Raw genomic sequence first — 15,268 nt, forward strand, 5'->3', positions numbered from 1 at the left:
TCCCTATCTCGTTTACACACTGTATTTTAGGAGAATGGTTTAAAATTTTAAGTGCTTATTGTCATGTATTCAACCAACATTGTAACCCATATATAATCTGACCTCAGTTGTACACTGTGAGAACAATGACCACTAGGTGGTGAACTTGTGGGAGACACTTCTAACCTGGACCTTCAGGTATAAAATGGGAAGCTCCACCCACTTTCATCACTTGAGTGCTAAGGAATAAAGGACAGGTCACAGACTGACCTTCTCTCAAGCATGGGCCTCGTGTGCATTTCTGCTGTATAGTAAGGATGTATCAATGGCGACGAGAAACTGGGATTTAAACCACGTGAGCATGGCCGCTAGCAGAATAGACGAGAGATACTGTGTTCAGGAATGGTTGGGACAGAGAATCAACATTGTTGAAGTTGCACACAGTTCTGCAGGCAGACAAGGGCAATCGGGTATGCCCCAACATGTAGTCGAACTCAGAGGGGGAGTTCGACAGACATAATGGCAAGCAGAACGGTGATTCACACCATTGCAAGGGACAATGTGGCCAGTAATGGGGCCATCAACACCTGTTAATGGCACACTCAAGGACAGTCACACGGGTAGTCAGGGACGATTGATGAGCAAGGGATCTTTTGTTTCCAACAACAGCTCATGTTGGAGGCATGGAGGCACAAACTCAGCCGGAGTTTGCAGAGATGAACAAAATACCTACAGAAATTGCAGAAATGAACGCTGGGGGAAATCACTGGAAGCTGAAGTTCAGTGAGTTCATGTGGAGCATGTATACAGTTCATGCACCAGGACGCCACCGATAATGATGAAAGTGCTCCTCAGTGGCATCCCAGTATCAATGGAGCTAGACACGGGGGCTAGCCAGTCCATGATGGGTATCAAATAGTTTGAAAAGTTGTGGGCGTCCAAGGCCAGTAGGGCCAAAATTATCACCGATTGACGCACAGGTACGGACATACACCAAGGAGATCATTCTGGTGCTTTGCAGCGCCACGATAATCGTGATCCACGAAGATTCGGAGAACAGGTTGCCACTCTGGGTTGTCCCGGGGGACGGTCCCGCACTACTGGGGAGGAGTTGGCTTGCTGTCATGAACTGGAAATGGGACAATGTTAATGCTATTTCCTATGTGGAGCGAGTTTCATGCTCACAGATCCTGCACAAATTTGACTCATTATTTCAACCCGGCATTGGCACTTTCATGGGGGCCAAGGTAGTGATTCACATAAACCCGGACACCACAAGGCCAGAGCGGTGCCGTACGTGATGTGGGAAAAGATAGAAGGTGAATTGAACCGCCTGCTGAGGGAAGGTATCATTTTGCCAGTCGAATTCAGTGACTGGGCGAGCCCGATTGTACCGGTGTTCAAGGCGGATGGGTCAGTCAGGATATATGGTGATAACAAGGCCTCCATCAATCGGGTGTCACTCCAAGACCAGTACCCGCTACCGAGAGCGGAGGACCTCTTTGCGATGCTATCCGGTGGCAAACTTTTTTCAAAATTGGACGTGACCTCAGCTTACATGACCCAGGAGCTGGCGAGAGAGTTGAAGAAGCTGACCACCATCACGACACACAAGCGGTTGGTTGAGTACAACAGATGTCCGTTCGGGATTCGCTCAGCCACCGCGATCTTCCAACGAAATATGGAAAGCCTCCTCAAGTCGTTTCCAGGGACGATGGTTTTTCAGGACGACATCCTCATCACCGGTTGCGAGACTGAAGAACACCTCCACAACCTGGAGGAGGTGCTACGCAGACTAGACCGGGTAGGGCTGCGACAGGGAAAGGCAAAGTGCGTCTTCCTAGCTCCAGAGGTAGAATTCCTGGGGAGGAGGGTAGGAGTAGACGGGATGAGCCCTACTGCTTCCAAGACGGAAGCGATCCAGAGAGCACCCAGACCCCGTAACACGACGGAGCTGCGTTTGTTCCTGGGGCTCCCCAACTATTTGGTAACTTTCTTCCCAGATTGAGCACGCTGCTAGAGCCGCTACACGTGCTCCTAAGCAAAGGTCGCGAATGGGTCTAGGGGGACAGCCAGGAAAGGGCTTTTAATAGAGCACACAATTTGTTCTGTTCCAACAATCTGTTAACGCGATATGACCCATGTAAGAAACTTGTGTTAACGTGCGATGCGTCGTCCTATGGTGTCGGGTGTGTGTTGCAGCCTGTCAAAGCCAAGGGTCAGTTACAGCTTTAGCTTATGCCTCCAGAGGTCTGTCCCAGGCAGAAAGGGGCTACGGGATGATAGAAAAGGAGGCGCTCGCATGTGTATATTCGGTAACGAAAATGCACCAGTACCTGTTTTGCAAGAAATTTGAACTGGAGACAGATCACAAACCCCTAACGTCCCTTTTGGCCGACAACAAGGCCATAAATCCAAACGCATTGGTCCGCATACAGAGGTGGGCACTCACGTTAGCCACCTATGACTACACAATTCGGCACAGACCGGGCACTGAAAACTGCGCCGATGCACTCAGCAGGCTCCCACTAGACACCACTGAGGGGGCTACCAAGCATGCCGCTGAGATGGTCATGGCTGTTGAAGCTTTCGCAAGTGAAGGCTCACCTGTGACAGCCGGTCAGATTAAAGTCTGGACAAATAGAGACCCGCTATTGTCTCTAGTCAAGAAATGTGTCCTGAATGGGGACTGGGCAGCCACGTACAGGGCATGCCCTGAGGAATTTAAACCATTTCACAGGGGCAGGGATGAACTCCCGATTCAGGCCGATTGCCTACTGTGGGGAAACCGTGTAGTCATGCCCCAGATGGGCAGAGAGGTGTTCATCAGAGAACTCCACAATGAGCATCCGGGCATTGTCATGATGAAGGCAATTGCCAGGTCACACGTTTGGTGGCCAGGGATAGATGCAGATCTGGACGTTTGTGTTCGCAGGTGCAACACGTGTGCCCAGCTGGGCAATGCGCCCAGGGAAGCCCCGCTTAGCCCCTGGCCATGGCCCGCCAAGCCTTGGTCACGCATCCATGATGACTACGCAGGTCCTTTCATCGGAAAAATGTTTTTGGATGTAGTAGACGCCCACTCCAAATGGATCGAGTGTGACATTTTAAATTCAAGCACATCCTCTGCCACGGTAGAAAGTCTACGGGCAATGTTCGCCGCCCACGGTCTACCGATCATCTTGGTCAGCGACAATGGCCCGTGCTTCACAAGCACTGAATTCCAGGACTTCGTGGCAGGCAATGGAATTAACCATGTCAGAAAGGCACCGTTTAAGCCAGCCTCAAACGGCCAGGCAGAACGAAAAGTGCAGATAATCAAACAGGGGATGCTCAGAATCCAAGGGGGTTCCCTACAAAGCCACTTATCACGCCTCCTGTTGGCCAATATATCTCGACCACACTCGCTCACAGGGTTTCCACTCGCAGGGCTGCTAATGATAAGGACGCTCAAAACCTGTTATCCCTTATACAGCCCACCATGAAAGAAATTGTTGAGAGCAGGCGCCAATCACAATATAACTACCATGACAGGAATGCGAGGGCACGATATATTGGTGTAAACGACCCTGTTGTTGTCCACAACTACACTGCAGGGCCTAAACGGCTCACAGGCACTGTGATTGCCAAAGAGGGCAATAGGATTCTGCTGGTTAAACTTACCAATGGACAAATCTGCCGCAAACATGTGGATCAAACAAAAAGGAGGTTCAGCAACCCCAAAGAAGAGGGAAAACATGATATAGAGTTCAGTCTAGCACAGGTGACCAAACACCGGAACCAAAGGGAGGAGAGCCCAGTCACTGTGGGCAGTCCGGATAAGCCTGAGGCACCGCAAACAGCAGACACACAGGCCAGCGCCCAACAACCGGAGCCCCAACTCAGGCGCTCTACAAGAGAGCGTAAACCACCAGAGAGACTCAACCTGTGATCCCAAAACGACTTTGTGGTCATGTATTCAACCAGCATTGTAACCCATTTTTAAATTCAAAACCTGATAAAATTGACGACATGCAGCCAACGTGCAAAAGTAATAATTCTTTTAATCACCGTTAATTAGCCGATAACCTTCTTCAGAATGAAAGAAATAATAATATAATTACTGAGGAACAGTGGTATCTTCAATCATTCATTTTCTTTTACATGTGATGAAGTTTTATCCCTATCCCATTTACACGCTGTATGAGAATGGTTTAAAATTGTAAGTGTTTATGACTCAGTTGTAAAACCATTGATTGTGTGTGTGTCTATACTTGATAGGAGGAGCACTTGAGACCGTAGTTCCAGTTCTATATATGTATCAATAGAATCAATTTCCACCAGTTTCTTTAAACCCAATAACATAATTTATTTCTAATGGGCTGGATGGAGGAACATGATCCATGTAAATTTTTTTTATCGTTTTACTTGAACTGAATGCTCATAAAATATTGGAGTGGTAACTAATTGGATAACAGCACTGCTGGCAACATTTGCGGAATAGATTCGTGCAGCCAAAACACACAATGACAACCTGGGACTGTGCGGCACCGAATACTCAGGGAAAAACAGTTAAATACTTCGTCCCTTGGTGGGCTCGAACCACCAACCTTTTGGTTAATAGCCGAATGCGCTAACCCATTGCGCCACAGAGACACAGAGACTGATGGATGTATAAGGTGCAAGACATCCAAAACCAGGGTGTCAGTCAGTTAAAGCTTCAGACTGCTCCGACCGGTATGGCACTTGTCCACTCTCAGTTGTACTTTTCCCAAATAAATGGAGGGACATTCATTGTGGATGCGTGGAAGCAGTCTGGTTCCGCACACTGCAGACACTTCCATGTCACCACCAACCAGCTCTCCCACAACTGGTGTGATCTACCTTCCAGCCTTCCAGTGCCTTGTCTGTGACAAAGTATTCTGATTGTCTCCAAGCCGGTATAATGTTTGAATTTCTTTTCAGCTCCTGACTGCGGATATTCCTGTGATTCATCGGGAACTAAATGCTGACAGGTACAGTTGGATTCACCGTTTCTTTGCTTGGTGAAATTTCAAATATTGAAAGCGACGCACATCAACCCCAAACCTCCCGTGAGATGGAAGGCCAGTTGCTGTTTCAAGCTTGAATGCAGGTACAAGCAGAACTTATTCAAAGAAAGTCCAAGTCCCTGAGACGCCTGATTTTTTGCACCAAACTCTTTGCAAAGAGTTGAGGTTCATGTTTGGTGATCTGGGCACATCTTTCCCCAAACTACAACACTTCAAACATAGCTCAATGGCTGTAATGCGCTTTGGGGCGTCATGAGTTCCTGAAAAGCGCTGCAGATATGCAAGTCCTTCTTTGCAAAAGTTCGATGCAATTTCAAAATATGCGAGTAATATCAGGACTCCTCTGGGACCCCTCGTAAATTTCAATGAACAACTCCGAAGGGAAATCACAGCCCGAGACCAACGAGCCAACTGTTTGACAAACGTGAAGATAAGGTGTAACCATGATCAAAGCATTTTTTTGTGTGTCGCTATTCAGAACAGAAGAACTTAAGAACTAGGAGCAGGAGTGGGCCATATGGCCCCTCGAGCCTGCTCCGCCATTTAATATGATCATGGCTGATCCGATCATGGACTCAAGTCCACATCCCTGCCCGTTACCCATCAGCCTTATTCCCTTATCAGTGAAGAAGCTATCTCTGTCTTAAATTTATTTAATGTCGTGGCTTTCTCAGCTCTCTGGGGCAGTGAGTTTGACAGATTTACAACCCTCTGAGAGAAGAAATTCCTCCTCATCACAGATTGAAATGGGCGGCCCCTTATTCTGAGATTATGCCCCCTAGTTCTAGTCTCCCCTATCAGTGGAACCATCCTCTCTGCATCCACCTTATCAAGCTCCATCATTACCTTATACGTTTCGATAAGATCACCTCTCATTCTTCTGAATTCCAATGAGTAGAGGCCCAACCTACTCAACCTTTTCTCATAAGTCGACCGCTCATCTCCAGAGTCAACCCAGTGAACCTTCTCTGAACTGCCTCCAAAGCAAGTATATCCTTTCGTAAATATTGTAAGTGTTTGTGATCCTCGCCCAATTGCCAGATGGACGGTTTGAATCGCCCCCACCTTACGAAAGTTCTAGATCCGGGAATTATTATTCAGAGTGTAAATTAAATGAGTCATGGAAAGGGATGCTTCAGTGATAAATCGTAGTATATTTATTTGGTCTGACATACACTGTCTAAAACATGCTCTGCTAAACAAAATCACTGTCTCTGTGGAGAATATAATCCCGGTTACAAACAACATACATACAGTACAGAAATGAACCTAGTAACACGCAGTAATTCCCTGGTGGATTCTAACCCCACCCTTACCAATGAATTACCCTCCCCAGAATAGCCCTGAAAAGCTTCACTTCTGAGAAAACCCTGAGCCCTCACCCAGCTGGCCTGGGATATCTGGTTACTGGCTTGGGACACTCGCGACCATGTTCACCACCACACGCAGCCCGTTTTCTTGCTCAGATCAGCTGTGGGAAGTCACTGCCTGGTCTTCAGTCTCGGTGGCTTCTTCTGCAGTACTGCGGCCCCTTCCTCTGGTACATCGATCGGTGGAGCGAGAGCAAGAGGGAGAGGGGGCTCTCTCTGGACACAAGCTGCAAGCTGCAAGCTCCAAGCTTCATACCAAGCTCCAAGCTAAACATAAAGTGGAAAGGACCCTGTTTTTCTGGGAGTCTTGCTACCCCTATCTTTCCCGCCAATCTTTAAAACCCCTTTGTTTCTAAGCACGGGTACTTAGTCAGTGATGGGCCATCCCACCCATGCATTGGGCTGATGGCCCTTAGTCTGGGCATCTCTCTGAGCCTTTGTGTTGGGAAAGACCCAGCTCCTCCTTGGCTGGCCAGGCTGGTGGGTTCATTGTTCTGTGTCTCCTTCTGAGATGGAGGTGAGAAGTGCTTTTACAAATTAGAGTGGCTTTGTCAGTGGCCCCCCTTCCTGGCCGACAGCTCTTTTGTCAATGGATGACTGACAGCTCTTTTGTCCCAGCGAACTGCCATGCGGCCTCTGGAGTTTTAACAAAACCAGCTTTTTCACATATCTGCGCAGGGCGACCCCAGCACAGGGAAAATAGCCTCAGAAAAATAAAATCCACAAAATATTCTCGACTGAGTCCATTCTTTAAACAGAAACTTTGCGATGTCTTCATTACGCTCTGCTAATTATCGATCTTGCCACGTAAAAAGTGCGTTGGCATTGCAATGCATTAATGTAAAATTAATGAAAAGAAAATGCGACGTTTTATCGAGTGCAAAACATGCAGTGCCTGCATTTCAAAAAGCATTGCTTTTATTCATCCTGCGGAATGCATATTGTACAGATAATCTCAGCACACATTGTGCAGGCAAAGGCAGCATTAGACAACAAAGTGATTTGTCCTCCGCTGATTTGCAGCAGATAACTGACGGTTGAGCACACAATTTGACAACTAGACTTGTAGATCAAGCATCAATGAAAAAGGCAACAAAACTGCCCACCAGCACCAGGTGTCTTTCACTTGTTTGTTCCAAATTTTCAGCAGCTGGGACAACAAGAATTTAGGTTTCACCGAGATTTAAACTCAGATCGCTAGATTTAAAATCAAGAGGGCTCACCATTACACCATGGAACCAACTATTCCAAAACTTTTGAAACATACTTCGTCACAGACAAGGCACTGGAAGGCTGGAAAGTAGATCACACCGGTTGTGGGAGAGCTGGTTGGCGGTGACATGGAAGTGTCTGCAGTGTGCGGGACCAGACTGCTTCCACACATCAACAATGAATGTCCCACACTTTTCTTGGGAAAAGTACAACTGAGAGTGGATAAGTTCGATCCCGGTCGGAGCAATCTGTAGCTTTAACTGACTGACACCCTGGTTTTGCATGTCTTGCAGTGTGTATCTGTGGCGCAATGGTTTAGCGCATTCGGCTGGTAACTGAAAGGTGGGTAATCCAAACCCATCTCCGGGCGAAGCCTTTTAATGTTTTTCCCCGAGGATTCGGTGCCGCACAGTTCCGGGTTGTCATTGTGCATTTTGGCTGCACGAATATATTCCGCAAACATTGCAAGCTTTGCTGTTATCCAGTGAGTTCCCACTCCAATACTTTTATGAGCATTCAGCACAATTAAAACGATAACAATTTTTTACATGGATCATGTTCTTCAATCCAGTCCAATCAAAATAAATTATGTTATTGGGTTTAAAGGAACTGGTGAAAATTGATTCTATTGATGCATATATTGAACTGGAACTTCGGTCTCAAGTGCTCCTCCTATCAAGAATAGACACACACACAATCAATGGTTTTACAACTGAGTCATAAACACTTACAATTTCTCATACAGCGTGTAAATGAGATCGGGATAAAAATTCATCACATGTAAAGAGAAAATGAATGATTAAAGATACTACTGTCCCTCAGCAGCTATATTAATATGTATTTCATCCTGAAAAAGTTTATCGGTTATTTAACTGTGATTTAATTAATTCTTATTTTTTCTTATTAGCTGCATGTCTTCAATTTTATAAGGTTTTGAATTGAAAAAAGCTGTAACAGAAGTTACCGCCCTGACCTGGAATCGAAGCTGTTTTTCGGTGGTACAAGCAGTGGTTTTACCCAATCATTTAAAGGTGATTTCAAAGAATGACGTGGCATAAAATTCAGATCACGGTTACAATGTGTTTCGTTGTGAAACAAGTGGATTGAAAAGGTCAATAATGACACCAAGCATTACGATGCAGCGATGCAGCAATGCAGCGTTCCCTGGTGGTCCAGTGATTAGGATTCGGCGCTCTCACCACCGCGGCCCTGGGTCGATTTCCGGCCAGGGAAATTGCACTTCCATCAAAATTAAAACCTTCGAAGAAAGAGTTACATGCATCTCATCTTGGAAAAAAGATTCATTGATTTAAACATCATTAATTAACCCATTGTAGAACTTCAATCATTTAATTTGCCCTGAGTATGTGAGGAACTTTTATCCCGACCTCATTGTATTTTAGTGGCATGGTCCAGCCCCGGTATCTCCACCTGTGAAAGTAGGAAACTGCTGGAAATACACAACAGGACGGGTAGCCTTTGACAATCAATTAAGCCCAGGTTACAGACTCTCTCCCTTCCCCTGCCCTTTGCGGGACACTTGTTCCCCTTTAATTTTACAGACTAACTGAGTTCACTAACCGCGGGGAGAGAATAGGTGTCTCCGCGGCCCCACTGTGCTAACATGGAAGATAACACGATGGGGATGTGGGGTGGTGGGTGGGGATCAGTGACATGTTTGTGTAAAGGGCAGCGGAGGAGAAGGATTGACAGCTGTCAGTGAGGGACAGAAGTTGTTTAAGGTGAGCCAACACATTCCCGATCAGCACAGAAGGCATTCACTGGTCTGCTACCCTCTGCTGTACTTCTGGTCAGAGCGGTTTCCGCAGTGGAGCCGTTATCACGTTTGCTTTCCACGCGGAAGGATCCCGTGCAGGAAGATTATGTTTAAACTTTCTGTGGATGAAGAGCCATGGGCGAGATTATTCTCCTGTGAAAAGGTTGACAGTGGCTTCTCCCTTATTCTTTAATTGCTCTTTATTTCACTTCACTAAATAGATATATTTGAGTGAGAGAAATTGTTCCAGAGTGTCACACACTTCATCTTTTGTTCCCTTTTAAACACATAAAATGAGGCCGGGGGAATAAATCCAGAAAACAAAGCCGAAGGATATAGACAAGAGAAAGAGAGAAGGGGAAATACTGCCTCGACACACCGGAGAAGTGTGAGCTTGTGGACCGGAGAAGTTGCAGCTGCTGGAGCTGTGCGTTTTATCGGGGAGGGACGGGGGGAGAGCCCGCCGAGCGACCGGAGAAGCTGAGAAGCTGCTGTGCTTTTCATCAGGTTTGACACTGTTTGAAAATGGCAGAGTGCCAAGTTTTCTCTCCCTACTGCCTATGTGCGAAGGTGTCAGCAGTGGTTTCGGCGCAGGCATTTGGCTCCGCCCCCCACTTCACCATCGACGCCACGCCAGGACTCCGGGGACTGTACACAGCGGCCAGGATGGGGCGAGATTTTCCCCGAGCCATTTCCAGCATGCAAAGTCGATGCGCTTGAGGTCAGTGCGCCGACAAAACTGCTTGGGGAAAATCTAGCCCTTGAAGAGTAAGGAGTACACTGAAGGAAATACAAATATATTTCCCGGGCAACTGAATATTTTAATAACTTTTTATACAACTATCGAAACAGCCAAAAAACAAGGCACTCGGCCCATAGTACCTAATATATAGCCCACAGTACAAGAGTAAGGAAGTCTTGCTACAATTGTACAGGGCCCTGGTGAGACCACACCTGGAGTACTGCGCACAGTTTTGGTCTCCTTATTTGAGATAGGAAATAATTGCCTGGGAGGTGGTACAACAGAGGTTCACCAGATTGATTCCTGGGAGGAGAGGACTGTCTCAAGTTGAGAGATTGTGTAGAATGGGCCGATACTCTCCAGAGTTTAGAAGAATGAGAAGTGATCTAATTGAAACACACAATATTCTGAAGGGGATTGACAAGGTAGATGCTGAGAGGTTGTTTCCCCCGGGCAGGAGTGTCTAGAACCAGGGGCCACAGTCTCAGGTTAAGGGGTCGGCCATTTAAGACAGAGATGAGGAGGAATTTCTTCACTCAGAGGGATATGAATCTTTGGAATTTTCTGCCCCACATGCTTGTGAATGCTGAGTCTCTGAATATATTCAAGGCTGCGTTAGATAGATTTTTCGAGTCTCGGGGAATCAAGGGATCGAGAGATCACTGGAGTTTGGAAGACTGAGAGGGGATCTCATGGAAACATATACAATTCTGACGGAACTGGACAGGTCCCGATGTTGGGGAAGCCCAGAACCAGGGGTCGGAGTCTAAGGGATAAGGGGTAAGCCATTTAGTACTGAGATGAGGAGAAACGTCTTCGCTCAGAGAGTTGTTAACCTGTGGAATTCTCTGCCGCAGAGTTGTTGATGCCAGTTTGTTAGATATATTCAAGAGGGAGATGTGGCCCTGATAGCTAAAGGGATCAAGGGGTATGGAGAGAAAGCAGGAAAGGGGTACTGAGCTGAATGATCATCCATGATCTTATTGAAGGGTGGTGCAGGCTCGAAGTGCCGAATGGCCTACTCCTGCACCTATTTTCTATGTTTCGATGTTTCTATATCCTGCTACTGCTTGTTTAATAATGGATTCCAAAATTTTCCCAACCACAGATGTTAGGCGAACTGGTCTATAGTTTCCTGCTTTTTGTCTGCCTCCTTTTTTAAATAGGGGCATTACATTTGCAGTTTTCCAATCTGCTGGGTCCTCCCCAGAATCCAGCGAGTGCATGTCCACAAATCATTGAAAGTAGCAGGCCAGGTAGCTAAGGTGGTTGTGAAGGAATATGGAATGATTGCCTTTATTAGCCGAGACATAGAATACAAGAGATGGGGTCGGTGGGGCAGGTTTGGTCACAGCTGGAGTACTGCGTGCAGTTCTGGTCGCCATATTACAGGAAGGACATGATTGCACTGAAGATGGTGCAGAGGAGATTTACGAGGATGTTGCTGGGAGTGGAGAATTTTAGCCATTACGACAGATTAGATAGGCTGGGTTTGTTTTCCATGGAACAGAGCTTGAGGGGAGACCTCATTGAGGTGTATAAAATGATGAGGTTCCGAGATATAGTGGATAGAAAGGACCTATTTCCCTTAGCAGAGGGAAACAAGGAGGCATAAATTTAAAGTAATTGGCCGAAAGTTTAGAGGGGAAATGTCTTCATGCAGAGGACTGTGGGGTCTGGAACTCACTGCCTGAAAGAGTGGTAGAGGCAGAAACCCTCACCACATTTAAAAAGTGCTTGGATGTGCACCTGAAGTGCCGTAACCTGCAGGGTTATGGACCTCTAGCTGGAAAGTGGGATTAGGCTGGATAGCCTCGAGTTGGCCGGCGCGGACACGATGGACCGAAATGGCCTCCTTCCGTGCTGTAAACTTCTTTGATTCTATGAACTCGTTTGCAAAGAGTTGAGGTGATTTGGGAACATCTTTCTTCACATGACAACATTTCAAAGGCAACTCAACGGCTGTAAAGCGCTTTGGGGCATCATGAGTTCCTGACAGACGCTGCAGAAATACAAGTCCTTCTTTGCAAAATTTCAATACAATCTCAAGGCTGGTCTGTGATTTGAAGCCAGGATCTTTCTGCAAATTTCAAGTAACAACCAACGAAGCAAGAATCATACCCCTAGACCAACAAACCACCTGCTTAGCAAATGTGGAGATAAGATGTAACAATTATTGAAGCATTTTTAGTGTGTGTTGCTGTTCTTGATCGGAGGAGCACATGAGACGAAATTAGTGACTTGGCCTTTTCGACATGTCTTCTGAAGCGCCGCACGGTCCCACTCCTGCAGTCAATGAGCTGTTGGGACGTTAATGTATCCATCATCATCATCATCATAGGCGGTCCCTCGAAACGAGGATGACTTGCTTCCACGCTGAAAAAGGATGAATGCACAGGTTTTTCAATGAAGGATCCGAACTACATCCCGAAGGGTGGAAGATGCCTGTGCGTGGATTTTTTTAACGTGTGGTGGCCGTTGCACCCCAGCCATCACACGGGCTTGACAGAGCGAGGTCTTGGTCCAGTGGCAAGGGTTAACCAAGACGACAGGCGACCAGCTCTGCTGCGCGGACCAAGTGCACACACATATCGCAGTGTGGGCTGGCCCGTGCTAACCCTGGGCCCCTGGCCCCGAACTCATGCCTCTGCTGGGCATTGATCACGACCCTCTGCAGTCTCTCGCCGCTCCTTTGCCCCGATCTCGCCGCTCCTGCTGTATCTGCCCACGTTCCAATCACCGACCTGGACCTTGATGACGTCACACTTCGCTGCCGCCGCCCTCCTGCACCAGCTCGCGCTGCTCCCTGGAGTCGTCTCCCGGGATCTCCAAGCTGCTCCCAGGGCCGCTCGCCGTTCCTTTTATGGCCCCGACTTGCCGCTGGTGTTCTCCCGTTCGTGTATCCAGGCTGCGGGTGGCTACCCCGAGCGCAGCAGAGGGGTTTCTGCATTCGTTCTGGGTGGAGACAGTATCTTTCCCCTTCTCTCTTCCTCTTGTCTTTATCCCTGCGCTTTTATTTCTCTATTTATTCCCCCTGTCTCAGTTTCTAGTGTTTAAAAGGGAACAAAAGATGAAATGTGTATCATTGTGGAACAATTTCTCTCACTCAAAGTTAGACGCACTACAGTTGCACCATGAAGTCTAGGTAGCTAGCCATTGATATTCAGGTTCATATATAAATATATATAAATATATCTATATGTATCATAACCGTTCCCTGGTGGTCGAGTGGTTAAGATCCGGCGCACTAAACTGGTTTCAATTCTCGATCAATTCATCGCATAAAAATAATTGAGGTTTGTGAGACGATTAATATTTGCTGTAATCACCATGAATACCAATACTTTCTGCGATAGACCGAGCTTACAGACTATCTGGCTTCTCCTGCCCTTTGCCGGGCACGTGTTCGGGGTTTAATTTTACAAACTGGGTGAGTTCGCTGATCGCGGGGAGACGGTAGGAGCCTCTGTGGCCCCACTGTGAGGATGTGGAAGTGAACACGGTGGCTGGGTGATCCGTGACATTTCTGTAAAGGGCAGCGGAGGAGAAGGATTGAAAACTTTCAGTGTGGGACAGAAGTTGTTTTAGGTGAGCCAACACATTCCCGATCAGCACAGAGGGAGCTCACTGGTCAGCTCCCCTCTGTTGGGGCTGTTGTGCCAGAGGTTTCTGTAGTGCAGTGGTTATCACATTTGCTTTATACGTGAAAAGTACCCGGTTTGATTCTGGGTAGAAACATGATGTTTAAACTTGCTATAAGGGAACAATCGGAGGAGAGTTTAGTCTCCTGGAAAATGCTGCCTGACCTGCTGAGATTTCCAGCATTTGCTGTTTTTATTAGCTATTCTCCTGGTAGAAATGCTCCCTTATTCCTGAATTGCTCTTTATTTAACCAATAAATAGATACCTTTCTGTGAGAGAAAACGAATCCACCGGGGACCTTTAGTGTGTGAGGCCAACGTGATATCCGCGATACTGCAGCCCATCAAAGGGCAAGAAACCACTGAATATAAAGGATGAGCTCACAAATATCAGGGGCAGTGCAGTCTGGTCAACGTCAAACCCTCCTTTCTTCTTCAGCACTGGCATGAACGGGAGTCAGACGACACAAAGTTTCATTAAAGATACAAATACAAGTAAAACTTCCAAATCGTTTCACTGTAAAATTCTTTCACTTTATTTGAAATCCTACTGCGTTGAATCTGAAAAGGATCACCATGGGATTTTATCTTCACTACTGATTCTAATTTCTCTGCACGGAAGGAATAAACGGTGCTGTTAAATTTGACAAAAGTTGCCCCAGATTCCTGGTGACATCGGCAATACAGTGTGTAAAATGGGTCAACATGCTGAAGAATATAAGAACAAAAGAAATAGGAGCAGGAGTTGGTCATACGCCCCTCGAGCCTGCTCCGCCATTGAATACGATCATGGCCGATGCGATCATGGACTCAGGTCCACTTCCCTGCCCGTTCCGCAAAGCACAGGACAACTGATTGAAGTATCGACTGTCCCTCAGTTAGCATTTCTTTCATTGTGCAAAAGAAGGTGACGGGTTAATTAATGATGCTTTTCCATAAACGCAACACAAAAGTTTAAGAAAAAAACATACGGTGACTGGCAGGTGAGCGCTGCTTTGACACCTGTTGGGAATGGGCGGGGATTTTAAAGCCCCTTGTGTTGTGAAAGCTTCATATAGAGGAACATCTCAAACACATTGTGTAGGCCTCGTGGCGCAACGGTAGCGCGTCTGACTCCAGATCAGAAGGTTGCGTGTTCAAATCACCTCGGGGTCACTGTTCTTTCAGAATTAATATTTTCTTTGCTGTTTGGCAATAACCAGACCCTTGTTCCAAGGTCTGTCTCACTATTTCCCCGGTGTCAGGCAGAGATACGCCTGCTGCCCTCATTTTATTCATGTGACAGGACACACAAGTTCAAAATCAACTTGCAGGTGGCCACACACACCGCCGAGCGGTCTAAGGTGCTGTGATTAGATCGCAGTTTTCTCTGGAGGTGTGGGTTTGAATCCAACTTCTGACATTTATTATTTTTAATCATTAAGCGAAACTCATTGTTTGACACCACGACCAACTCCTTAAAACTGGGATTCAGCAGTTCACCTGCTCGCTTAACATCTCCGTCTGACCTGGTGCTG

The 15,268-nt window shown here is 46.8% G+C and overlaps 2 non-coding genes across 2 annotated transcripts; one reads left to right on the forward strand and one right to left on the reverse strand.

The window, feature by feature from the left end:
- Positions 1 to 4,540: 4,540 nt before the first annotated feature.
- Positions 4,541 to 4,614, reverse strand: trnan-auu (transfer RNA asparagine (anticodon AUU)). The gene has a single exon. It is a non-coding gene; the product is annotated as a tRNA-Asn (tRNA).
- Positions 4,615 to 14,834: 10,220 nt separating this feature from the next.
- Positions 14,835 to 14,906, forward strand: trnaw-cca (transfer RNA tryptophan (anticodon CCA)). The gene has a single exon. It is a non-coding gene; the product is annotated as a tRNA-Trp (tRNA).
- The last annotated feature ends 362 nt before the right edge of the window (positions 14,907 to 15,268 follow it).

Source organism: Pristiophorus japonicus, unplaced genomic scaffold (genome assembly GCF_044704955.1).
Source record: "Pristiophorus japonicus isolate sPriJap1 unplaced genomic scaffold, sPriJap1.hap1 HAP1_SCAFFOLD_75, whole genome shotgun sequence".
Lineage (NCBI taxonomy): Eukaryota > Metazoa > Chordata > Chondrichthyes > Pristiophoridae > Pristiophorus > Pristiophorus japonicus.